General features: G+C 44.7%; 1 long non-coding RNA gene across 1 annotated transcript in view; it reads left to right on the top strand.

Annotated features, from left to right (window-relative positions):
* The first annotated feature begins 1,751 nt into the window (after positions 1 to 1,751).
* The window catches only part of LOC115087542, a 50,086-nt gene continuing 24,528 nt past the window's right edge, over positions 1,752 to 27,309 (top strand). Inside the window, exons 1-2 of the long non-coding RNA XR_003855537.1 lie at positions 1,752 to 1,899; positions 27,221 to 27,309. This is a non-coding gene — a long non-coding RNA (uncharacterized LOC115087542). The remainder of the gene's footprint in view (positions 1,900 to 27,220) is intronic.

Raw genomic sequence — 27,309 nt, 5'->3', positions numbered from 1 at the left:
ACCAGATAGGACACTCAAGATGAGTGTTCCAACTTAAACTTTAGTACTGCAAATCTTCAATAACATTAATTTGGTATCAAACACACATGTTTTTGTTTCATCCATCCAACTCAATTATCCCCAAACTTCTCCTTATCTGTGAATGTGTCCCTCAGAATTTGGGCTCTAAGATGTCCTAATCTCCAGGGCATGGAATAGTAGGTATCGCAAAATAGGAGCCTCCCAGCCTATCTGTGGCAGTACTCCCTTCCCATAGACAGGTCCAGTTTGTTCTCCAATCTCCACATCTCCCAAATCTTCTGTTTCCTTCCCAGGGCAAAGAGTCTAGTGAGGGGGGATCTCTAGATGAAAATCCTCTTAGTTGTCCTTTCCAGATGGCAAAGTGGGATCTTTTGGACTGAAGGCTTCAATTTCTCAGCACATCAAGGAAACCTCTTTGTTTACTCATTTCTGGGCAGAAAGAGGGGCAATACTTCGTCCCGAAACAAAGAAACAAAAACTCACTCAAAAATAATCAAAAGAGATTCTCTCAGCACAATCACCGCTGTCCAATCCCTGGGTGTGAGATGGATTTCAGCAGCAGCTGTTCTTTCTTCCTATCCTTCCCAGGGCAGAAAACTCCAAATAATAAAATCCAAAATTCATGAAACAATTTTTAAAAAACTGAGATACCCTCACCAGCGAGGTTGTGGGCCTGCAAGGCACTGTCTCCTTCTTATCCTGGGCAGCCAAAGATGAGAGGCCCAGCTGGAACAGGGGGAAATTCACAGAAAATACAGCTCTTTCTCACATTGCCCCAGCTCTTACCAGAACTAAAACCCTGTTCTTTACAGAAACTCTTCAGTCATGTATCACAAATTCTGGTGCATTATAACCTACCCTCCCCCAGGTAATACTTCTGAAAATGCCACTGTCCTTGCCCGCTGCCTAAGACCCTCCCCTAACTTCCTTTAACTCATCCTTTGCTGCACTGACGTGGCTCCTCCTCACCAGGTCATCAACGCCGAAGTGAACTATGACATCAAACTCTCTAAAAAAAAAAAAAAAAAGCCCAAACCTTGGGCGGCTCGATAATGTTCTCAAGGCACTCATCAGATTCCCTGTTATTGAATTACAGGGCTTTTGTTCACCATTTGGGGACAGGATAAAGTGACTCAAGGCTGATCCAGTTTTAGAAAGGCCCGGGGAGCCTTATAAACTCACATAAAACTCCTGAGGGCCTTCAGTGGACAGTGTGCTGTCATGTAGAGGCAGCCTGCAAAGGCTCTGCTTCCTCTGACCCATTCCCAGGCTCATTCATTAAGACAAAAAAAACAGTTTATAAGGAAATTAATATTATCTATATACAAGTTAGGAACCAAGAGAGGGCGATCAAAATTTTAAATATATGTGTATATCGATACTGATATAACATCTTTACAGCTGAATAACTGAATCTAAATAAACTCACAGAGAGAAAAAGAGCAGCCCATTTTATCCAATAATTTTTTTTTCTCCACGTTAGACTCTTGTCTGGCAGAAGTCATTGAATCCTTCAAAAAAAATGTTTATTTAAACAAAAATAAAATGTTCAGAATCTTCTCTTGTAAATCTGGGGGCAGCAAGAGGCCATGGGCACGGTACAAGCCAGGACACTGAAGCAGCGCCCACTGGTGGCAAAGGGGAGGGAGCGCAGCCCCCTTCCTGCTCTCTCCTTTCCTCCCTCCCTCCCTCCCTCCCTCCCTGGGGAGAGCAGCAGTGGCTGGGGAAGGGGGGGGGGGGTGGTGGTCAGGCAGGACCAGGCATCCTTCTCAGTCACAGACCTGTTGCATTCAAGAGGAGAAGCACAACTTTGAGGGCTCTGAAGGAGGAGGAACCATGCTGAGGGTCCTGACCAGGCAGGTGAAGAGATATCCCGGAGTGAGTCCTACATCATTCGCCTCCCCTGACTCCACTGCTCACGGTTATTTCCCTCCTCCATGAGCTGGCAGCACATCTGGCTGATTTATTTCCTTCTTCTTTTTCTCCTTCACCAACTTTTTGCCTTTTCCTCGTTCACTATTTTTTCCCTCCCAATTTCTGGGTAGTTTTTATACTTACTTGCTGTCATTCTCCCTCATTCCAGCCGTAGTTTTCTTCCCTCTTTCCTTTGCTATCTTCCCCCCCCCCCCCCCCCCCCCCCCCCCCCCCCCACCCCCCCTTTTTTAACTCTTATCATGGTCTTTATATTCCAGCCTTCTTTAACTTTACCATCTCTTGCTCCATCTTTTCATGTCCTTTGCTTTGCTTACGCCCTTTTGCTCGTTCCTCATTTATGGCTTTCCTGTTCTGTCCCTGCCATTCATTCTCATCTCTTTTATTCTATTCTCCATTCGTCTCTCTTTTTCTTCTTTCTTTTCGTTGCAGACTATTCTTTCCTCGCTGCCTTTTTTTTGCACCCTGCTCTTCTTTTTTGGAAAACTGTGTGCACATCAGTTTAATTATTGGTTTATAAAGCTATCTCCTAGTAAAAAAAAAAAAAAGATTGCTTAGTTAGTTACTTTTCTATTTTATGTGAATCTTTTTTAATCCTGTGTTATTTTTTTTTTCCTGGTGATTTCTTGGAATTTATTTGGTAATGTCGGTTCAATGCTGAAAAAAACCCATAACAAATCTTATGTTACCGTTCAAGGTAACATGCATCCTTCAATCCTGTGGTTACATATTCAAACCTTTGTTGGTTTGTTTGTTTGCTTTCTTCTCCTTAACCTGCTGTGACCTTTGCAATGAAGGGAGAGAGGACTGGATGTGATCTCTTGTCACTGAATGACACTAGGTACCTGCCAGGTTGATGCATGTAAATAAGCTGATAAAATCCAGGTAAAATGTCCTCATTGGAAATTGGCAGCATTCCCTTTATTTGCAAACCTCTGTTTAGGACATTCCACCCCTCCCCCATTCCTTTATGAACCTGCAGAGGAAGGACAGCCTGCAAAATGCAAATCCTGAACTTAGAAATTTCCCACACCATAAAAAATTCATTACAATAAAGGGTGTATATACACAACTCTGTAACCTCAATACATTATGAATGATCGGGGGAGCTCTATTACGAATTTCTGATTTAGAAAGTCCGTACTGTGGTGTGGCGGGATGGCATTATTTACGCAGTAAGCTGTATAGGGATCAAAGTCACTTTTGATTACAAATCTTATTTGTAACTTCACTTTTACTTCTTTAGGAACAAGGATCAACCTTGCTGTTTCCGTTTAGGGAGAAAGTCACTGACTTAGAAACAGAGACTCTTATGGCAGATAGAAGTCCCCCAGCCCACAAAACCTCTGCCTAGTCTCCTGATTATTATCACCTTTCTCCTGCCTCCAATATAAAAATAAAACCAGGGAGATGGACTGAAACGTAGAATCTGATGAAGACCAAGGAGTGTAAGGCCCATCTAGTCTGCCCAATTGACTTCCTGGTGCAATACCAGAAACAACAGTCAGGGCTGGTGCAAGAATATTTGGCACCCTAGGTAAAACTTCGGTCGTGCATCCCCCTCCCCAATTTATATGTTGGTGCCAGCTCCAGCACAGTGCTCCCTCCTACCGGCAGCCGTGCCTCCTGTATGGTGCTCCCTTCTTTGGTAGTACAGCGCCCTTCCATGCCTTACACTGGCAGGATTTTGCTGCCCCCAAAATGTTGACCCTCTAGGTGACCGCCCAGTTTGCCTAATGGAAGCACCATTCCTGACCCCAGTTGATCTGTCATATTCTTTCGGTCCTTTATTCAAAGGGATCCTCTGGGCTTATCCCAGGCTTTTTTTTTAAATTATGTTCCTATTTTTGCCTCCACCAACTCCATTGGGATACTATCCCTACATTCACCACCCTTTCTGTGCAAATTTTTTTTTTTAATAGAAATCACATTCGGAAATGTAATGCAGATTTCCATAGCAGCCCTTTACCCAAACAGGATCTTAAAGTGTTTTGAAATAGGAGCAGTCCAGAAGCAGGTGTGCAGCCATCTCTGTGGCACAGGGTCTGGCAGTGCATGTCAGTGCCTTTCCTTGCTTAGATTGTCAGTAATACTAAGGCCAGTTATCTGCATTAGGGTGTAAGCAGTAATAATATAATCACATTACGGTGCTTATCTAATAATCATCTGAGGAATGGGTGCTATTTTCAATTTTTTTTATCTCCATGGAAAATAAATTCTGGTTTGTTAATGTCCCCTGTGTTCTACTGTCTGCAGGGCAGTTAAAGTAATTTAAGCTAGCAATCAAATTACAAGCAGATCTATCAATTAAGACCATTAGGGAGTCACAAATGGCTGGGCCTTCTGGACAGGTAATCCTATTACAGCAATTTTAGTTAAACTTTGCAGAAACTGCAATTAAGGCCATTAAGGGAACCAGGATACAAAGCATCTTCACTGCCCCTCACCTTTCATGAGCTACTTTATTCACCAGCACACTGTCTCTATCCACACTTCTGGCCGGGATATAGCGTTTACATCCATAATAAAAGAAAACAAATGTGACAAGCTACATAGATGGCCCTATCACACGCGGCCTCTAAAATGATATATGTGACCTTGTAGTACACCCCTTTACCTACAATGTCAAGGTCATCCCTCTATCAAAGTATCTTTATGTTTTCAGGATATCCACAATGAATATGCATAAAATAGATCTGGGTTTTTCAGTGTGTCCACTTTCCCCCCGAGACCTAGCAATTTATACAAATTCACGGAGTGCCCAGGTATACTGTTCCCTCAGGTGTCTCCATTCTGTTACACATCTTAGTGTCATCTGCAAAAAGGAAAACTTCTCATACTAATCCCACTGCAATATCACTCAAAAACAGGCCAATACAGTAAGGAAGCGTTAGAAAAAGTGCGGCAGTGCCGGGCGCCCGCTCATTTGCAATTTTTTGGTTCTGGTGGGCATTTGCAATATGCCCACCAGACATATTACCTTAAGAGATCGGGCCTTCTCTACAGCCGGTCCACCTTTATGGAACTCCATGCCCCCCGATCTTAGACTGGAACCCTGCCTCCCAATTTTCAAGAAAAGACTCAAGACTTGGCTGTTCAAACAAGCATTCCCGGACTCCAATTAATTTAACTTCTCACCATCAAAACATAAAACTCAGCCATTTCAATTTTAACTATTTGTAATTATCGTTAGCCAACGTTAACCTTTCCTTTCCTTTTGTTTCTCTCTTCGCCCAGTTCAATCACACTTGTTATATGTAACTGCTTTTTACCGCACTATAGTTCCAGTTTGAAGTTTATTATGCACCCCTGTTTTACTGTGAACCAGCATGATGTGATTGTTGTCATGAATGCCGGTATATAAAAAACCTAAATAAACAAATAAATAAATAAATAAATAAAATTTGCCGCGCGCACTTCTTGGTTCACAAGCCGCTCGATTCAGTATTCAAATTAGACGCAAATCCAAGCGGCGTCCAAAGCGCGTCAATGAAGCGGTAGGCGTTCACAATCCATTTTACTGTATAGAGCGGTATGCAGCGCCTATACAGTATCCAGGGTGCACTGGTACCTGTCATTTCAAATGTTATTCCACCAGGTAAGTGGATGGTTCTTTTCTACAGACCCTGCTGCCTTGAGTGCCTGACCGGACATACAAGCCGCAACCTTGGACGTCTGGCCGGATGCTCAAGGCAGCGGAGCCTCCGATCATGGACGCCCAGATACAGGCGGGAAGGTCCATGAACGGAAGCCGCAACCTCGGACGTCCAAGGTTCCCGCTGCCTTGAACGCCAGGCCGGAAAGGTCAATGAACGGAAGCCGCAACCTTGGACGTCCGGCCGGGCGCTCAAGGCAGCAGGGCCTCCGATCATGGACGCCCAGATACAGGTGGGAAGGTCCAGGTTGTGGCTTCCGTTCATGGACGTTCCTGTTTCTTTCCGGATGTCCATGACTGAAATACCCCGCTGCCTGTACGGGGGTCTGTGCTTCTGCCTGACTGGTCCGTATAGGTGTCCGTATAGGCGTCCCTATAGGCGTCCCTATAGGCGTCCGTATAGGCGTCCATGGACGCTGGACCCCAGAGCATCAGGACGCCTAGCGGACGCCCATCTCTTCGGCATCCATAGAGGCGTCCATGTCTGGAGCCTCAGAGACGCCCAGAGATGGATGGTACAGTTGAACCGAAACAGAACACATACCTCCTCCGGTCTTGCTGCTGGGTTTTCCGTTCTTGCTGCTGGATTCTCTGGTCGGCTGGGTTCTCCTTGCTGCTGGGCTCCCCTGTTCGCCTCTCCAATCTGCTGAACATTTCGAGCATTTCTCCATCGAGCATTTCTCATTCTGCTTCTCAACCGAATGAAAAATATCGCCAGAGCCAGTATATACATGTTGTCCATGGCGCTGTCCGGTACGAAGCTGACTGAACACCACACTAACGCCAGGGACAGGATAGGCGGTAAATATTCAGGTTAAAGACGCGGTAAATAAGCTGGTTAAAAGGGCGATAATTTGGGCGCACATTACTGTATCGGAGGGAATAGCTAATCCGATTATTAACATATCATATACAAGCGGCGGGCAGAAACGGATACGTGTCCTTTTCGGCAAGCATTAAGGACACGTAAAAGCCGATACTGAATCGCAGGTACGCCTTACACATCCAAAACGTGCGTCCAAAGCGGGTTAAAACCCGGGTAACCACGGCCGCGCTTTACTGTATCAGCCCGTAAGTTGTTGAACAGAACCAGCTCAAGACTAATCCCTGAGACATTCCACTAATCACCTTTCTTTCCATAGACTGAATGTCATTAATCACTACCCTATGTTGTCTCTCATATTCAACCAGTTTCTAATCCGGTCCACCACCTTGGAACCCATCCCTTGGCTTTCCAGTTTAATTATGAGTTTTCTGTGCAAGACAGTTATCAAAATCTTTGCTGAAATGCAAGTACCCCATACTATATTCAGGGCCCTCTCGATTTAATTCTCTGGTCACCCAAAAAAAAAAGTTGATCGGATTTGTCTGAAACGATCTCCCTATGGTAAACCCATGCTGCCTCAGATCCGGCATCCACAAGCATTGAAAGAAGGGCTACCACCCTGGGCAAAAAGCCAAGGAGGGGCTGGGGAGAGGAGGCACCACATCACACTTTTAGATCAGTCAGCAAGCACGTGAGAGAAGGGGGGGACACCAAAAGCAACCCACACCCAAGGGGCCATTTTGTCCAGCAACTGCCCTGCCCACATCCCACTAGAATGCTTCAGTACCCTCCTTCAGTCAAGTCTCAGCTGATTTACACCATGCCATAGTGAGGCTAGCCAGCCTGTAATTTCTCACTTCCTCCCTATTATGAAAGGGGACAACATCCATCCTTACCTAATCCCACAAAAGCACTCCTGTCTCCAAAGATCGACTGAACAGAATCCTCAGTGGACCTGCCATTACCGCTCTGAGCTCCTACGATTTATCCCATCAAGCCCCATAGCTTTGTGTAGCCCCTGCTCTGCCAGCTACTAGAATTCTAGGGCACATTCGGAATCGAAGGGCCAAGTTCATGCTTCCTTTGTTTTTTTCCCTGATGGAGGAGAGTTACAGTCTTTTGACACCTTCCAGTAAGGTTCAAAAATAAATTATTTACTTGAATAACATACACATTTTATTTATTTATTTAAAAGTTTTTCTATACCGTCATTAAGTTATTTACCATCATAATGGTTTACAATAAGGTACATATAGAGGAGATTAGTTCATACTTTACAAAGGGGGTGCCAATAGTATCCGGTAACAAATAAACATTAAAGGCTATTTGTTTTATGACATGGATATTCCATTGATGTATATCTCCTAGGAGATAACATGTGGTTCATTCTTTGCATTACGGGTTATTGACTATGATTAGCTGTGTGATAAAAAAAGGAAAGAATAATTTCCAGGTAGGCACTGTAGAGGATATACCATTCTGATGCACTCCATACAGCAAAAACAAAAGACAATGCAAATCATTCAAAAACGTCATACTCCAGAGGTTGTCTTCCTTCACTATCCACTGGCTATGAGATGGGACCTTGTGAGGTTGGAAGATTGGGTGTCCATATGGCAGATGAAATTTAAAGTGAAGTGTAAGGTGATGCACATAGGAGAAAGTAATCCTTGCTGTAGCTACACGATGTTAGGTTCTATTTTAGGATCTTACCACCCAGGAAAATGATCTGGTCATCATAGTTAAATTTACATTGAATTTGTCAGCTCAGTGTGCTGTGGCAGTCAAAAAAGCAAAGAGAATTTTAGGAATTAATAGGAAGGGAATGGCAAATAAAATGGAAGATGTCATAATGCCTCTGTATTGCTCAATGGTTGGATGGCATCTTGAATACTGTGTGCAATTCTGGTCACCACATCTCAAAATAGATATAGTTGCACTGGAGAAAGTACAGAGAAGGGCGACCAAAGCGATAAAGGGCATGGAATGGCTCCCCTATGAGGAAAGGCTAAAGAGGTTAGAGTTATTCAGCTTGGAGAAGAGATGGTTGAGGAAGGATATGATAGCAGTCTACAAAATCATGAAAGGCCTCGAACGCGTAAATGTAAAACAGCTATTTACTCTTTCAGATAATACAAGGACTAGGGGGGTACACCATGAAGTTAGCAAGTAGCACATTTAAAACAAATCGGAGAAAATTCATTTTCACTCAATGCACAATTAAGCTCTGGAATTCATTGCCAGAGGATGTGGTTAAGGCAGTTAGTGTACCTGGGTTTAAAAAAGGGTTGGATAAGAAGTCCATAAACTGCTATTCATTAATAGGATATAGCCACTGACTGTTGCCGGCATTAATAGCATGGGATTTATTTAATGTTTGGATACTTGACAGGTGTTGCTTCGGCCGGCCACGGAACTCATGACCGGCCTTCACCTTTTTCTGCTGCCTTGCCAGGAACGAGCTCTGGCTCCTCTGCGATGAAGAGGGAGCGCCTCCAGCACTGCCCTCCTCTCTGCAGCCCTGCCTGCCGCCGATAGCCTCGAGGCACGGCAGAGACGCCAACACCGCCCTCTCTGCATGTCAGGCACCCCAGGCGCAAGCACGCGCCTCTATAAATTATTTAAAGGGCCTGCGGCACGCTAAGGCTGCTGGCCCTTTTCCAATGACGTCACTGGTTCCCGGTTTATAAGGCCAGGCCCAGCCAGTGTTTCCTTGCCTGGCAACAGGTCTCCACAATGTGTGCTGAGTTGCTTGTTCCTGTGCTTCCTTCGTGTTCCTGGTTCCTGATTTGTCTTTGTTCCGGCTCCTGTTCCTGGTACCCATTCCTGCTCCTGTGTTCTGTGTCTTCTCCACTTGTTTCTTCGGACTGTCTCCTGGCTTTGACCACCACTTCGTCTGACTTTGCTACTATTTGTCTCCTGGAATTGACCTCTGCTTTGCGTGACCATTCTTCTGCTGACTCCTGGTATTGACCCTCACTTGCCTTACTACTCTTCCTTGCCTGCCACCTGCCCTGACTTCAGCCTGCTCCTCGACACTTCTCTTGTCTTCGTTCTGGACTTAGCCATTCAGGCTTCCGTCTGTTCTTACTCGGGTGCCCTCTGTCTGCTTGCTGTACCCATTGGCGCCCGGGTCTCTGGGACTCCGCCTTGTCCAGATCGGACTACCTGTCCCTACCACTACTGGCCCCTGGCTGACCTCCTCATTGACCCAGAGAAGACCTCGGACGGAGGCCCACCTAAATCCAGCTGGCCCCGGTACCCAAGGGCTCAATCTGCGGGTAACGAGAACTATTATTGGCGAAGCTTCAGCCGGCCTCCGTCAGTCAGCAAGCTCCGCCTGCCGATGGTGGGGACCTGTGGGGCTTGCCCTGCGATAGTGCCAACCCCACCTCGGCCCAAGGGTCCACCTCCTGCATAACAACAAGTACTTGTAACTTGGATTGGCCACTGTTGGAAACAGGATGCTGGGCTTGATGTATCTTTGGTCTGACCCAGTATGGCATGTTAAATAGTCTTAAGAAAATGGGACCCACCCCTGGGTTCTCCCCTTTCTAATGTACAGATGTCTGTAGTCCAGTAAAAGGACTGGCACACAATCCTTAATATATTAAACTTCAGCTGACTCCTTCCAAGCAGCAACTCTGAATGTAGATGTCCAGGCCTGTCAGTCTTTTCTCAGACTCCAAATAGAAATCCACTTTGCAAATCTTCAGTGAGATGCAAGGAGCATGGGACTCCCCTTTCACTACTCTTCACCTCTTTTGGTTCTCTCAATTTCAGGATCCCTCCTTCAGCCTCGAAAAAATCTCCCTTACCACCTGAAAGGCCCACGGGCTCCAATGCTGAGCCTCAGCCACCTTCACCAGGGTGGAAGATTGGACAACATAATAAATTGTGCCAAAATTAGCTTCTGACTCATCCCAGTGGGGAGTGTCAGGGACCAATACACACTGCTACTCTCTCTGACCTCATACATTGATGTCTTTAGTAAGCAACATTTAGAGGACACCTTACATTTGTCCACTTTAAGTTTTGTTAGCTTCATGCAAACATTCTGTTCTGTCAATGATGCGGCTTCGACAGTAATACCATTTGTATCCCTTCCAGCTAATAATTATGGTCCCTTCTCCAACTCCTTTCTTTGGTGATCAGGGAACAAAAGTCTGCTTTTTCTTTGTCATCCTTCACACAATCCTTTCTTACCGTCCCGTCCCTGCACACTTTCCTTTCACTGGAATATCTGGAGAGAGTGTGGTTGCCTGGCTTTACCACCAATCCAAACACATCTTCCGCACTCACCTTTTCCATCTTGACTCCCTCCCCTGCCTCTCTTGAGCGTTTCCAGATACTTTTCCCTGTGACCCTCCTATCTGAGATCACCAGCACCTTTGCAGTGCTAATCTTTTTGCCCTTGCTTTTTCAGCCACCTGTTTTGAAAACCATACATCTCCTTTTCCTCTTACTTTTATTTACTTTCCTTAACATCAGTGGCATAGCTAAGGGTGGGCCTTGGTCCGCTCACTTTGGGCTCACCCACCTAATTGGGAGTTGAGCAGGGTCCAATGGGAGCAGGGATGGATTAAGGGGCGAGCCAATAAAGTGCTGAGCTGAAAGTGGCTTGCAGTCAGGGCCTCGACATTTTGTTTCTTTCCCAGCTGCACTGTCGGGTTTCCACACCCCCCCCCCCACCAGCGATCAGAGTATCCACATGGTGGTGCTGGCTTGTGATGCACTGGTGGGGTTTCCACTCCCTGCCAGCGATCAGAAGCCCCCAGCACGGCAGCACTCAATGCCCAGTGGTGTCCTGCCAGTGGGCTTCCTACACCTTGCCGGCAGGAAGGAGAATCACCTTGGGCAAGAGGTGAGTCACATAACTGGGAGGGAATGGGAGAGGATGGTGAGGGTCTGAAAAGGAAGGGAAGGGGAGGGAGTGAGAGAATGAGGGGGGGGGGGGTGAATGGCTGAAAGGGAAGGGGAGGGAGTGAGTGACTGAGAGGGAAGGGAGGTGAGAGTGAGGGAAGGGTTTGAGTCCTGAAAGGGAAGGGCGGGAGGGAGGCAGGGGGTGAGAGTGAGGGAAGGGGGTTTGAGTGACCTGAGAGGGAAGGGCAGGAGAGAGGCAGTGGGAGAAAGGGGGTGAGTGAGAGTGAGGGAAAGGGGTTTGAGTGACCTTTTTATGACTGATTTATATTCCTTGATTTTATTTTATGAGGAATAATGATTCTGTTTTTGCAGTATTGCACAGACAGAATATGAGTCTGGCTGAAAGGGGAGGGGACTGGAAAGCAAGCCTTGGTTTGGGGACTGAGAGGGAAGAGGGGGCTGGGGATCAAGACTGCTGGGAACTGCTTGCTTCGGTTTCTCTGAGATGGTAAGTGGGAATAATTTCATTTTCTGTGTGTTATTTTGGGAAATGTGCATCTCAATATTTCTATTTTTTTTATAGTACAGGAAAAATGCAATTATTTTTATTTCTCTGGTGTTTTACTGCAGGAAGAGTCTCTTTTATTTGGGTTTCCAGTTCAGCATTGTCTCCATGTTTCTCTTTTTAATTTGTAGTCAATTATTCTGTATTTGGTGAGGATCTGTTTGTGTTTTGCATGTGGGACTGAGGTGTTTTGCTAGGTGTAGTTTCTGTGTCAGGATCTGTAGCATTTCAGCTTGCTCCTTTTTTGCAATCTGTACCTTGTAGTACAAAGTTGTCTTATAGAAACATAGAAATGACGGCAGAAGAAGACCAATCGGCCCATCCAGTCTGCCCAGCAAGCCTCACACTTCTTTTTTTCTCATACTTATCTGTTTCTCTTGGCTCCTAGTACCCTTTGGTTCTATTTCCCTTTCACACCCACCATTAATGCAGAGAGCATTGATGGAGCTGCATCCAAGTGAAATATCAAGCTTGATTAGTTAGGGGTAGTAACCGCCGCAACAAGCAAGCTACACCCATGCTTATTTGTTTTACCCAGACTATGTTATTCAGCCCTTATTGGTTGTTTTTCTTCTCCCCTGCCATTGTAGCAGAGAGCTATGCTGGATATGCGTGAACTATTAGTTTTACTTCTCCCCTGCCATTGAAGCAGAGAGCTATGCTGGATATGCCTGAAGTATTAGTTTTTATTCTACCCTGCTGTTGAAGCAGAGAGCTATGTTGGATATGTATTGAAAGTGAAGCATTGAAAGCCACATTATCTATCAACAAATATTGAATAAGCCTAATAATTGGTAGTACCTATAGCTTATGAACTCTTTGTTAATTATACATACTCTTGCCCACCCCTGTTTTTTTTGTTTTGTTTTTTTTTTTAAATATGGAGATGGCAGGCCTCCATCCTTCCGCTCCGTGAAGGTGGAACACCAACCACTGGCCACTGGCATCCCACTCCGTGAATGCCTCTGTGGCTACTGCCACTCCGTGCAGTGTTTTGCTGCTTGTACAGCAGTGAGCATGTGTGAGCGTGAGAGGGAGCATGTGTGTGTGTGTGCATGTGCATATTTGTGAGCCTGAAAGAGAATCCTGAGTCAGGGAGCATGTATGTGAGCCTGAGAGAGTTCCCAGGTATGGACAGCAGGGGAATTTACTAATCCTTATTAGTTTTAATTGTTGGGTGTCATTTGGTGTGAGCTGTTTGAAATATTATATTGGTGCTTGGGAAAATTTTAAAAATGTGTATGAGTTTTAAATTATTGGATGCTCTATTTGTCAGCAGTTTTGAAATTTGTATTCTTCTTATTAGTATTAGAATTTAAAAAAGAAGTAATGCTATTCTGTTTGGAGCTGAAGGATATATGCTAAATTATAATAATTCTTTTGTGATGACACCAGGTGGAGTTTCAGAATACTCTGCAGGATATCATCATGTGTCTTGAGATGATTGCCTTTATAATACAACTGTGTCTGGTCAACGTTAAATTCAGTTGTGGGGTATTGTTTCTTGAGACACCTTTAAATATAACTGAATTGTTTCCATAAGTGTGTTTATGGTTTAGTGTTGGGAAGTCTTTGAAATAATTGAGTGGTGCATCACTCATGATGTACGACTGATGGTGAAAGCTATTTAGGCATCCATTGTCGGGTACTCGCTTAGGCATTATTTATGATAAGAGTACAACAAGTAGGGTTCAGACTTGTATTGCTACTGCCCACCCATGTTAACCTTGGGCCCCTCCAAAAAACCAATTCTGGCCACGCCATTGCTTTACACCAAGCTGTGTAGTCCTTACTGTAGCTCTCTTTAGTTTAGCCCACTGTTCTACATCACAGATATTTTACCATCCTGACAGCATTTCCTTAAGGTGCCCCTTCTCCAATTTTAACAAAATCAGTATTCTAGAAGTCTTTCAGGCCGAAAACTAATAGCACTCATCACATGCAAATGCATGTTGATGAGCCAATTAGTTAGTCGCCCAGGATAATGAAAGTAAAATGTGCGGCCAAGGGCAGGCATTAAAATCTAAGCAACCCGGAAAAATGTACAGAAAAGCAGAAAAGACTGCTTTTCTGTACACCCCCTTCAACTTAATATCCTAGCGACATTAAGTCGGAGGAACCAAATATGAAAAAAAAAATTTTTAATCTGCCCGCTGGTCAGCAGGCTAGAAAAACGGACGCTCAATTTTACCGGCATTCATTTTCCTAACCCATGGCTGACAGCGGGTTTGAAAATCGATGCCGGAAAAATTGAGCGTTGGTTGTCAGACCCACTGACAGCCACCTCTGCCGCTATTAAGGAGGTGCTAGGGACTCACTATTGTCCCTAGCGCCTCCTGATTAGTGCACCACTTCATTTAAATAGAGAATCGCGCAGCCAGAAGAGTTGCCTGGGCGCATGTCGGGAGAGCGGGCGCTCAACGCGGAGTGCCGGCTCTCCCACACTTTTTACAGTATCGGCCCTGTTTGTGTGTTGTGTGACTCCTCTCTGCCTTGCCTCTTACACATGAGAAAAGATGAAGACCAGAGGGGAGGGAGGGTAAAGGATGGGTCTCTAAGGTCAGTCCATTTGCTTGCACATCTTTTTAAAACAGCGCGCCTGGAGAAGAGACCCAATGTTATCTGCAAAGCTCGTGTGTGACATATTCTCTAGAAAATTCTTGAGGAAGTGCAATGAAAGCTGTCACAGCCCACAGAGGGACCCCCCTGGACACAGAATCAGAAAAATAGACTGAAATCATAAATAAGGCTGGAAATGACAGTCTCATTAAGAGGTCATCCAGTCCCTCACCCCCTGCTCCTGGGGGGTTAACTTGTCCCAGTGCTCAGCCACCCTCACAGTAAGATACTTCTTCCTGTTGTGTCACTGCAGTCAGCTGCAATTGTTCCGTCTCTTACCTTGATGGAGAACTTACCCCTATCCTCTCTATAAAGCCCCCAGTGGACACATGGGCAAATATCTGTGGAGGTATTAGTGAGTGGTTAGGAAGGCAGCTGGGGAGGAATAGTAGAAGGGCAGGCGATTTCACTCGGCCAGATTTAAGGTTTTGACGCCAAAAGGCAGAGAGCCCCAGAGGCATCCCTTTAACGCTCTACTGGCACACTTCCCCAAAGCAAACGGGAGCAGGCTCCTCTTTGGCACCTTCAAAATCTGGCGCCCTAGGCGGCAGCTTATGCTTAACGTCCGGGCCCGATTGCAAATCACAGTACAGGAAATCCTATCCCAGAAACATTTCGCTTCTCACAGCTCCCATTACAAGAACATGCTGCTGCAGTTCTTGTAATGGGAAACTTGCAAACTATAAAGTATGCTATATGAGGAGTTTGTCACCTCAGAGTGCAACAATTAGCACACACACCAGCTGCCCCGCTTTACTTTCCTTCCTGTCATGCTAGAGGCTAGATGCACATTTCAAGTTGCTTTGCCCGCCGGATTTTGCAATGGCACACTTTTTGCTCAAGAAATTAACTTCCAACAGCTTCTAGGAGGAAAAATATTTAATGGGAAAAAAATGATGCACCTAAAATCTTTTGAGCAAAAAAAGCTTTCGTGTAGCAAGACTCACCATAGCTTTTTTTTTTTTTTTTTTTCTGTAAATCTACTCCTCACGGGCGTCCTTCTGGGACGACGTGTGATGGGAAGACTGACTGCCAGCTATTAAGAAACTTGCATTCGAACTTTTTGAGGGGACATCGAAGAATATAATTCAGTTTGCGCACGCTATTGGGCCTGGAGAGCATGTTAGGTATTCATATTGGACAAGCGGTGGTTGACATGACAAACGGATTCCCATGTTCTGCTACAGCCAGAGACCCCTGAGCAAGATGTGTCCGCCTATCTGCCGGCGCAGCCGGACACACGGCAGGTCAGGAGTGGATGCCGCTGCCGGAGAGCGGGAAAGTGAAGCGGGAACTCACATCGCTGCTCCCGCCAGAGAGCAAAAGAGATGGGGGAGGGGGTGGCGCCGCTACCCCTGCGCTCCTGATGCACTGGGGAAGAGGAGTGACTGTAGGGAAATGCGTCGCTGTGCAATGCCTCTCTAGCTTGTACTTTCTGATTTGTCTAGGTTCCTTTTGTTACCGTAGTCTAAGAACATAAGAATATAAGAAAATGCCATACTGGGTCAGACCAAGGGTCCCTCAAGCCCAGCATCCTGTTTCCAACAGTCGCCAATCCAGGCCATAAGAACCTGGCAAGTACCCAAAAACTAAGTCTATTCCATGTTACCATTGCTAATGGCAGTGGCTATTCTCTAAGTAGATTTTCAAACACGGCGCGTTCGTGTACTTTTGCTGGCGCATCAGGCGCAAGCAAAAGTACGCGGGATTTTAGTAGATACGCGCATAGTCGCGCGTATCCGCTAAAATCCTGGATCGGCGCGCGCAAGGCTATCGATTACGTATAGCCGGCGTGCGCCGAGCCGCGCAGCCTATCCCAGTTCCCTCCAAGGCCGCTCCGAAATCGGAGCGGCCTTGGAGGGAATCCTCTAACGCCCTCCCCTCACCTTCCCCTCCCTTCCCTCTACCTAACCCACCCCCCCGGCCCTGTCTAAACCCCCCCTTACCTTTGTCGGGGGATTTACGCATCCCGGAGGGAGACGTAAATCCCCGCGCGCCAGCGGGCCCCTAGCGCGCCGGGACGCGACCTGGGGGCGGGTACGGAGGGCGCGGCCCACGCCCCCGGACCGCCCGGGCCGTAACCACGCCCGGGCCCGCCCCCCAAAACGCTGCCGACACGCCCCAAAAACGGCGCGGCGCTTGGCCCCGCCCCCGACATGCCCCCTCCGAAAACCCCGGACTTACGCGAGTCCCAGGGCTCTGCGCGCGCCGGTAGGCCTATGTAAAATAGGCTCACCGGGCGCGCAGGGCCCTGCTCGCCTAAATCCGCCCGGTTTTGGGCGGATTTAGGCGAGCAGGGCTCTTAAAATCCGCCCCAATGTGAAACTTAATAGCAGGTAATGGACTTCTCCTCCAAGAAACTTATCCAATCCTTTTTTAAACACAGCTATACTAACTGCACTAACCACATCCTCTGGCAAACAAATTCCAGAGTTTAATTGTGCGTTGAGTAAAAAAGAACTTTCTCCGATTAGTTTTAAATGTGCCCCATGCTAACTTCATGGAGCGCCCCCCTAGTCTTTCTACTATCCAAAAGAGTAAATAACCGATTCCCATCTACCCGTTCTAGACCTCTCATGATTTTAAACACCTCTATCATATCCCCCCTCAGTTGTCTCTTCTCCAAGTTGAAAAGTCCTAACCTCTTTAGTCTTTCCTCATAGGGAGTTGTTCCATTCCCCTTATCATTTTTGGTAGCCCTTCTCTGTACCTTCTCCATCGCAATTATGTCTCTTTTGAGATTGCGGCGACCAGAATTGTACACAGTTATCAAGGTGCGGTCTCACCATTGAGCGATACAGAGGCATTATGACATTTTCCGTTTTATTCACCATTCGCTTTCTAATAATTCCCAACATTCTGTTTGCTTTTTTGACTGCCGCAGCAACACTGAACTGACGATTTCAATGTGTTATCGCATATGGACACCTAGATCTCTTTCTTGGGTTGTAGCACCTAATATGGAACCCAACATATGTGTAATTATAGCATGGGTTATTTTTTCCCTATATGCATCACCTTGCACTTATCCACATTAAATTTCATTCTGCCATTTGGATGCCCAATTTTCCAGACTTACAAGGTCTTCCTGCAATTTATCACAATCTGCTTGTGATTTAACTATTCTGAACCATTTTGTGTCATCTGCAAAATTTGATTATCTCACGACGTCGTATTTCTTTCCAGATCATTTATAAATATATTGAAAAGTAAGGGTCCCAATAACGATCCCTGAGGCACTCATCACTGTCCACTCCCTTCCACTGAGAAAAATTGTCCATTTAATCCTAACTCTCTGTTTCCTGTCTTTTAGCCAGTTTGCAATCCATGAAAGGACATCGCCACCTATCCCATGACTTTTTTACTTTTCCTAGAAGCCTCTCATGAGGGACTTTGTCAAACGCCTTCTGAAAATCCAAATACACTACCATCTACCGGTTCACCTTTATCCACATGTTTATTAACCCCTTCAAAAAAATAAAGCAGATTTGTTAGGCAAGACTTCCCTTGGGTAAATCCATGTTGACTGTGTCCCATTAAATCATGTCTTTCTATATGTTCTGTGATTTTGATGTTTAGAACACTTTCCACTATTTTTCCTGGCACTGAAGTCAGGCTAACCGGTCTGTAGTTTCCCGGATCGCCCCTGGAGCCCTTTTTAAATATTGGGGTTACATTTGCTATCCTCCAGTCTTCAGGTACAATGGATGATTTTAATGATAAGTTACAAATTTTTACTAATAGGTCTGAAATTTCATTTTTTAGTTCCTTCAGAACTCTGAGGTGTATACCATCCGGTCCGGGTGATTTACTACTCTTCAGTTTGTCAATCAGGCCTACCACATCTTCTAGGTTCACCGTGATTTGATTCAGTCCATCTGAATCATTACCCATGAAACCTTCTCCATTACGGGTACCTCCTCAACATCCTCTTCAGTAAACACTGAAGCAAATAAATCATTTAATCTTTCCGCGATGGCCTTATCTTCTCTAAGTGCCCCTTTAACCCCTCGATCATCTAACGGTCCAACTGACTCCCTCACAGGCTTTCTGCTTCGGATATATTTTAAAAAGTTTTACTGTGAGTTTTTGCCTCTACAGCCAACTTCTTTTCAAATTCTCTCTTAGCCTGTCTTATCAATGTCTTACATTTAACTTGCCAATGTTTATGCTTTATCCTATTTTCTTCTGTTGGATCCTTCTTCCAATTTTTGAATGAAGATCTTTTGGCTAAAATAGCTTCTTTCACCTCCCCTTTTAAACCATGCCGGTAATCGTTTTGCCTTCTTTCCACCTTCTTAATGTGTGGAATACATCTGGACCTGTGCTTCTAGAATGGTATTACAATGACCACGCCTCTTGGACATTTTTACTTTTGTAGCTGCTCCTTTCAGTTTTTTTCTAACAATTTTTCTCATTTTATCAAAGTTTCCCTTTTGAAAGTTTAGCACGAGAGCCTTGGATTTGCACACTGTTCCTCTTCCAGTCATTAAATCAAATTTGATCATATTATGATCACTATTGCCAGGCAGCCCCACCACCGTTACCTCTCTCACCAAGTCCTGTGCTCCACTGAGAATTAGATCTAAAATTGCTCCCTCTCTCGTCGGTTCCTGAACCAATTGCTCCATAAAGCTATAATTTATTCCATCCAGGAACGTTATCTCTCTAGCGTGACCCGATGATACATTTACCCAGTCAATATTGGGGTAATTGAAGTCTTCAGACACACTGGTGCAAGACAAATCTCTCTTCCACTGGGAACTTCAAACAGTTCTGTTTATTTCAGAAAGTTCTGATATCAAATATTCTTGTGGCAACTCCATCAATAATAACAATATTTCTTAAGTCCCCCGACACGGTCCCGTGTTTGCGACTGCTGCCTCGGGAGGACCAAGGTAACAATATCAATCTGCAATACAAGTAAGTGCATAAGAAGTGGAAAAATAATGGTCTACGGTAAACATTGAACATGAAAACACATACCTGTAGGAGTAATCACCTGGGCGCAAGCACCCCTCACCAAATGACAGCCATTTAAAACCAGAAAAAGGCGCGAAAGCTAACCCTCTCGGCGAGACCCAATTGGACCCGGATAAAACAAACAGATAGCTCCCCTCAGTAAAACAGGTCGCCACTCAATATCTTTATTGAGTCCTTTGGGGGAACAGTATCAAGGGTAAAAATCCATCTCTGCTCCCTCCGACCCATGTATCCCGGGGAGGAAGTCTCCCCCGGGATACTGAAGTCTCCCATTATTAGGTAATGAAGTCTCCCATTATTACTGCACTACCAATTTGGTTAGCTTCCCCTAATTTCCTCTAGCATTTCACTGGTCCGTCTCAGCACCATCCGTGACCAGGTGGGACGGTAGTATACCCCTATCACTATAGTCTTCCCCCGACACCACAAGGGATTTCTACCCATAAAGATTCAATTTTGTATTTAGTCTCATGCAGGATGTTTATCCCTGTTGGACTCTATGCATCCCGGACATAAAGTGCCACACCTCCTCCCGAGTGCTCCTCTCTGTCATTGCGATATAATTTGTACCCCAGTATAGCACCTGTCCCATTGGTTATCCTCTGTCCACCATGTCTCTGAGATGCCAATTAAGTCTATGTCATCATTTACTGCTAGACATTCTAATTCTCCCCATCTTACTTCTTAGACTTCTGGCATTAGCATACAAACATTTCAAAGTTTTGTTTTTTGTTTGTATTTTCATTCTGCCTTTTTAATTGATAGGGATAAGTTAGAATTTTTTAGCTCAGGTGAGTTTTTTAGTACAGGCACTTGGACTACTTTTCTAATTATTGGAACCTCACTTGTGGGGATGCCCTAATTCCTAATGCATCATTAGTATCCTTTAAAGATACCTCTCTCCGAACCATGCGCTGCTGAGCGACTGTCGGCTTTCCCCTTTGTTCTAGTTTAAGAGCTGCTCTATCTCCTTTTTAAAGGTTAGCGCCAGCAGTCTGGTTCCACCCTGGTTAAGGTGGAGCCCTTCCCTTTGGAAGAGACTCCCCCTTCCCCAAAAGGTTCCCCAGTTCCTAACAAAACTGAATCCCTTTTCCTTACACCATCGTCTCATCCACGCATTGAGACTCCGGAGCTCTGCCTGCCTCTGGTGACCTGCGTGTGGAACAGGGAGCATTTCAGAGAATGCTACTCTGGAGGTTCTGGATTTAAGCTTTCTACCTAAGAGCTTAAATTTGGCTTCCAGAACCTCCCTCCCACATTTTCCTATGTCGTTGGTGCCCACATGTACCACGACAAACCGGCTCCTCCCCAGGCACTGTCTAAAATCCTAAGTGACGCGTGAGGTCCGCCACCTTCGCACCAGGTAGGCCTGTTACCAGGCGATCCTCACGCCCACCAGCCACCCCGCTATCTACATTCCTAATAATTGAATCACCAACTATGACGGCCGACCTAACCCTTCCCTCCTGGGCAGTATGCCTTGGGGAGATATCCTCAGTGCGAAAGGACAATGCATCACCTGGAGAGCAGGTCCTTGCTACAGGAGCCTTTCCTGCGGCACTTGATTGGTGCTCTCCCTCATGAGACCTTTCTTCCTCCAAGGCAGCACCAGGGCTGCCAGTCTGAAGTTGGGACTTGACGGTACTATGTCCCTGAAGGTCTCATCTATATACCTCTCTGTCTGCCTCAGCTCCTCCAGGTCTGCCACTCTAGCCTCCAGAGATCGGACTTGTTCTCTGAGAGCCAGGAGCTCTTTGCATCGCATGCACATGTATAACTTCTCACCGGTGGGTAAAAAATCATACATGTGACACTCGATGCAAAAGACTGGGAAGCCCCCCTCTTGCTGCTGGACTGCTGCCTTCATCTCAATTTTGACAGTTCCTAGTTAAGTTTTAGGTTGCTATGGGAGTAGGAATGTGTCTAATGTCCTTTAAATGTATTAGTGAATTCATTATGTGTCTGGTAGTGGCCCTACCCAGGGTCTGATCGAATTCTCATAAAGTTTTTGTTGATGGTTTTTTTTTTTTTTTTGGTGAAAGTGCACCCTGCCTATAAATTAAGGGATGAGCTAGGGTGGGTGGAAGGATTGGGAAATACAAACAGTCTAACTTCAGTTAGTCAGCCTGAGTGACTCACTGCTCTCTTGATTAACAAATGTTGGTCCCTATTCAAACCAATCACACTACCTCAACACCTTTCCAAGGTGAGTAACTGAGCTGAACTATTCAATTTTTTTTTACTTAGGTATACTATACACTGCTCCTAGCTTATTTCTAGCTTCTGGCTACTTTATGGGTTGGGTATTTTTTTTTTTTTGGTGGTTTTTTTTTTTTTCAATTCCAAGCACTCAGTTAGTATTAAATACAAACACTCAGTTCTTTAAAAGTCTGGAGAACACTCAGTTCTGCAGACTTTTAAAAATAAACACCACTACCTACTGCTACCTTATTGACTGACTAAAAATACAAACAGTCTAACTTGTTTATTCACTGCCTTTCTGACTATTAAAGGCACAAAACACACTAAATAATATTCCCAAATAGTTAACTTTGCCCCAATACTTTTAAAAAGACACTGTCCCAAGCAAAACTTACTGATTCCTTTCAGCCACCAGCAAGGTGATCCTCTCCTCTCAGTGTTCCCACTGTCTTATAGTTGGTGTATGAATGGACATTGAAATCTTTGCATTTGGTTTTTCATGTGTAGAAATAAAAAAAAGTTAAAAAAAAAAGTGTGGACTTTTACTTTTTTCTTTTTTTTTTTACATTTAGCATCTCCAGAGAAAAAAAAGTGTCTTCTACTTTTCTTTTTAACTGGGCTATAAAGAGATCTTGGGGGTTACGGGGTGGAAGTGAGTGTGTGTGTCTCTCTCTCTTTCATGCAGCCCTAGAGTTCCTTGTATGAAGACACATTTCTCTTTCCCTTTCATTAATCTGGTTTTTTTTCCCTCCTGGAAACAGAGCGGGAGGAAGGTGCACTGCCTGTTATTTTACTAAGCGCAGTAAGGAGCTGGTGGCAGTGCTTCATTACGCGAGGCGGGCTGCCCGGGCACCGCACAGCGCAGGTCATCATCATTTATAGAGAGGTCGACAGGCCGTGCACAAACTCAGATTGAGGGCAGAGCACAAGGGATTGGGCTAAGGAATTGGTCTTGTTTGGGGTGGGGGAAGCCAGGAGTCTTCAGAAACAAGGGAAATGAAACTACTTGTAAGGAAAGAAAGGAATGAAAAGAAAAGAAAAGGGTATAACATGACTTTAAAGGAAATATGCTGCAAGAAGGAGACAGAGAATTGGCGTTGAAGATTTTTTTGTGTTTCGGGAAGATTCCACAAGGTGGGGGGAGGGGGGTGGCGGGGGGAGCAGGAGGGTCAAAGGTGTCAAATAAGAAAGGAAAGCAGCCTGAAAAATGAAAAAGATGATACAAGAAAAAATATATACACATGCCAGGAAAATATATTGCATTGCAAATTCTGCACAGATTGGAACTGACGCTGTAAGACAGAAAATTAAAAAAAAAAAACCCAACACTGGGGAGAGGGGTTATTGTAGGGAAAAAAAAAAAAATAAACCTATGTGGGCACTATTGAAAAGCCCTGGCCTGTTTGGATAATTGCTAAAAGTAAACCCAGGCTTCACCAGTGCACGGGGGAAGGTAAATTTGAAACAGACGCGTGGGCGCACATATACGCGCGTATGCTGGCTCACGCCAATGGACGTGGCCGTTTTATAACATAAGCGTGTATATGTGCGCAGGGTATAAAACAGGCTGTACGCATGTACATGTGCGCACAATTTTATACAGACGCACGCATATGCGCACAAATGCCACCTCTCGCGTAAGTGGATGGGATTTTAGTAGACGCGCACCGACACAATTACCAGTTTCCCCAGTTCGTTCCCAGTTCACGCAGGTAAAGAATAGGACTTCCTAACTCCCTAGATAACCAGACCTTCCCTTTTACCCTGTTAACCTCAGCCCTTAAAACTCCGCAAACCTCTTTAATTTGTCTTTGTTTCAGGACTTATATACCATCCATAGCAGAAATCAAGATCCGCGGCAGGGGACACTGGCACCTGCTTGTGCACATAAATACTTACACGCAGGTTTCATTGAGAAATCTAGAAATGCCCATGCCTTTGCCCAGACCACGCCCAGCCTCTTTTTTGCAAAAAAAAAAAATCTTGTGCATGCGTACGTGCGCATTTTAACATCCACACAGCACGCGCTGGCCCAGCTGCTGCACGTAATTTCCCGACTTTGGCGCGCATAGGGCTTTTACAATTTGCCTTACTGTGAGCCAGATTGAGGGGGTTTTTTTTTGGGGGGGTAGGAGCAGAATTAACGAATGTGCTAGCTGAAGTAAATCCTGTCACCGCCATCCCCCCCGGAAACGCCTCTCTGGATGGGCGCGTGCATTTTGCGCGTGAGCTCTTAACGGATGCAAGGAAAGTGCGGGCGCGCGCGCAGTTGGAAGCAGTTGTTCAAAGGCACCGGTTACGCAGACAAAGGCGCGCTAGCTTCACCCGCATCCATGCCTTTCAGTATTGCCCTCCCTGTTTCCATGGTTGTTTCCAGCAAATTTTGTATGTTGTGGGGAAAAAAAAAATTAAGTGCAAAATCTGCCAGTGCTTCGGATCCAAGGACCTTGCTATGCAGTTTTCAAAGGGGAACTACCCGTGTGGTTTATAGCCACAGACCATGCAGATCAGCGGCGGACTCACGATGTCGGACCGGCCCGAGTATTGGCCGCCCAGGCCAGCCCAGGACACGTGATGTGGTCTGCCAAGCGCGGCTCTGTCTCGGCCATGCATGGCAGACCACGTGACTGGAGCGATCGGCCCACCGGGGAATTCCCGATCCCCCGATAGGCCAATCCGCCCCTGTTGCAGATGCATAAATGATCCCTGGTTTGGATCCTATTCTTTTTAATATTTATCTGTTACCTCTTTGCCGTATTCTAGCTTCATTAAACATACAATTTAAAATCTACGCTGACGACATACAGTTTATGGTACCATACAACACCTCTTGGACCCATACATTATCCTTAGTATCCTTATATCTCACAACTATAGACACTTGGCTCTCCCATAATCGATTGAAACTAAATCCAAAAAAACCAGAAATAGTCCACCTCTCATCAATTACTGACTCATCTATAGGCCCCCCCACCCCAACTTATATTCAATGGAACTACTATTCCCATTTCCAAATCTGCAAAAAAACTTAGGTATAACCATCAATTCAGACCTCTCACTAAAGCAGCATATATCCATGATTACCAGGACTCATTCTACAAGCTTCAACTCTTAAAACGGCTCCGTCCTCTACTTTTCTTCCATGACTTTCGGACTATCCTTCAATCACTCATCTTTTCCGGGCTTGATTACTGCAATTCTTTATATATAGATCTTCCAGAAAAACACACTTCACTCACTCCAACTGATCCAAAATGCAGCAGCGCGTATTCTAACAAACTCTTCAATAAAAAATCAGATCACTCCCGATACTTCAATCCTTACACTGTTACCATTTAAATACAGAATACAATTCAAAATTCTATCCATTATACACTCTCTCATCTACACTCCCAACTCTGTCACTCTATGCTCTATTCTTCGAATATACAAACCAGCCAGGCATTTAAGATCACTGGATAAAACCTTCTAGACATTCCATCACCACGACAGGCCCGTCTTGACATCACCAGAAAAGAGCATTCTCAGTCATAGGTCCCATTCTATGGAACACGTTACCAGACTCCCTAAGATCCATATCCATTTCAAAAAATCCTTTAAAACATACCTGTTTCAAACTGCATTCCATATATCACCCTACCAATAATACATCTTTCTTTTTCCATACCCTCAAATAATTTGGCACAATGTTATTACATATTGATTTGTTTTATATTAACTAATTATTATTTTAAATAATTATTATTTTGTATTGATTATATTTTTGTAACCTTATCTTTTTATAATTTTTATGTTCTTTTTTAATTTAATTTTCTTAATTTTTATTCTTTTTGTTTATGTTTATTTTATCCAATTATGTAAACCATTTTGACTAAACATCGTTTATAAAGACGGTATAGAAATACTTTTAAATAAATAAATAAATGATCAAAGGAGACGGCAGGGGTCTCAGAAAACTTCAAGTCATTAGAGACAAGCTGAAACGAGCCTGGTGTGAAGTGGGGTTTTTTTTGTCATTTTCATTTCATATCATTTTTTGCTTATTTTCATTTTTAAAATGTGTCTTTGGGTTTTTTTTTTCATTTTTCCTGAATTTTGTGGTTAGTGCGCACACCTAATCTGGGAGACGTGCACACAAGTTGGGCCAGTGTGCTCCAAGTGGAGTTTAAAAGCCTCCCGAGGGTGCGCATATCTCCCGTTGCTCACACAAGCCAAAAATTTCTAAAAGGGTGTGGAGCTTGTGCATGGTCTAGGCGGGGAGTGGACATGTCGAGGAAAGGTCAAAAGATGTGCGTGCCGGGGTCCCCGGCCGCTTAACTTTACTACTGCTATGGATGGTGTGTAAGTGCTAAAAAAAAAAATAGGAAGATCATCGGGGGTTTTAAGGGTTGGGACTAACAGGGGAGAAGGAACTAGAGAGGGTTAGGAAGTCCTATCCCTTACCTGGCGAACTGGGAATGAACTGGGAAAATAACCTATGGTGTCGGTGCGGCTCTTGGAAAAATTCCCCCCACTTACGAACATTTAAAATTGCGCACACATGTAGGTACGTCCATCCTATTTTATAACACGCATGCATTCATGTGCGTATGTTATAGAACGGGCGCGTCTCTGGACGCAAGCCAGTAAATGCGTGCACATGTGCACACGCCCACCTATTTAAAAGTTACCGACCCTGTGCTTACCAACATGAAACTAAAAAAAAATAACTAAATTTTGGCTTGTTTCGTGGGTTCCAACTAAATGAAATGATTGACACTGATTATTTCATTTTAAACGAATGCACATCCTTATAGATTTGAAGCTCCTGTTTTTTTTCCCTAGGGAAACTGGAACAGGAAGGTCCATATTCAAAAGCATTTGGCCAGACAACATAGAAGTTATCTGGCTAAATGAGTATTTCGGCATATATCCGTATAAAATTCTAGCCAGATAATTTTTAATCCAGTTAAAATTTGGATGGATAAGTTAGGGATGTTCCGGGGGCGTAACTGGGAGTAGCTGAGTTTTCTGGATAAATTAGCCGGCTAACTCTGGTCAGCCCATGCATCTGTCCTAAAGTTAGCTGGTTCAACTTATCCAGCTGATTTTAAGACAGCTGGATATATTCAGCGGTGCAGCGGTGCTGCTGATTATATAAGCTACGTTAGCCTGATAAGTTTATCCGGCTAACTAGCCGAGCCACACAATGGCTGAATATGGACCTCTAGAGTCCATAAACAAAAAACAAAAAAAAAAAAAATAGAAGGGGGTGAGAAAAAGACAGTAAGAGAGAGAATGAAGGAGAAAGAAAAGACAGAAATAGATGATTTTTAGTCAGATTCCAATTCTTTATTTAACACCAAATAATTCCTTCCCTTTCCAGCCCCCCCTTCAGTCTCTCAGTAGTTGGACCAGCACCCAGCGGCTGCACCAGGCTTTGTCTAATCATTCTGCCATTCATTTTTTTTCCCTGTTAAACTATGGAGGACAGTTGTCAGATACACCTGATAAGTATGTATATATATATATATATGTATATATATGTCTCTTTTTTTTTTTTAACCCCTTGCAGCTTATCCCGCTTATCAGCTTCACAGGACTGGGAATAGGCAGTGCCACCTTCTACCTGCTGAGACAAGCACTCTTCAACCCGGAACTAAG

Source organism: Rhinatrema bivittatum, chromosome 3, assembly GCF_901001135.1.
Source record: "Rhinatrema bivittatum chromosome 3, aRhiBiv1.1, whole genome shotgun sequence".
NCBI lineage: Eukaryota > Metazoa > Chordata > Amphibia > Gymnophiona > Rhinatrematidae > Rhinatrema > Rhinatrema bivittatum.
The sequence above is the reverse complement of the archived record's forward strand: the minus strand, read 5'-3'. Positions and strand labels throughout refer to the sequence as shown.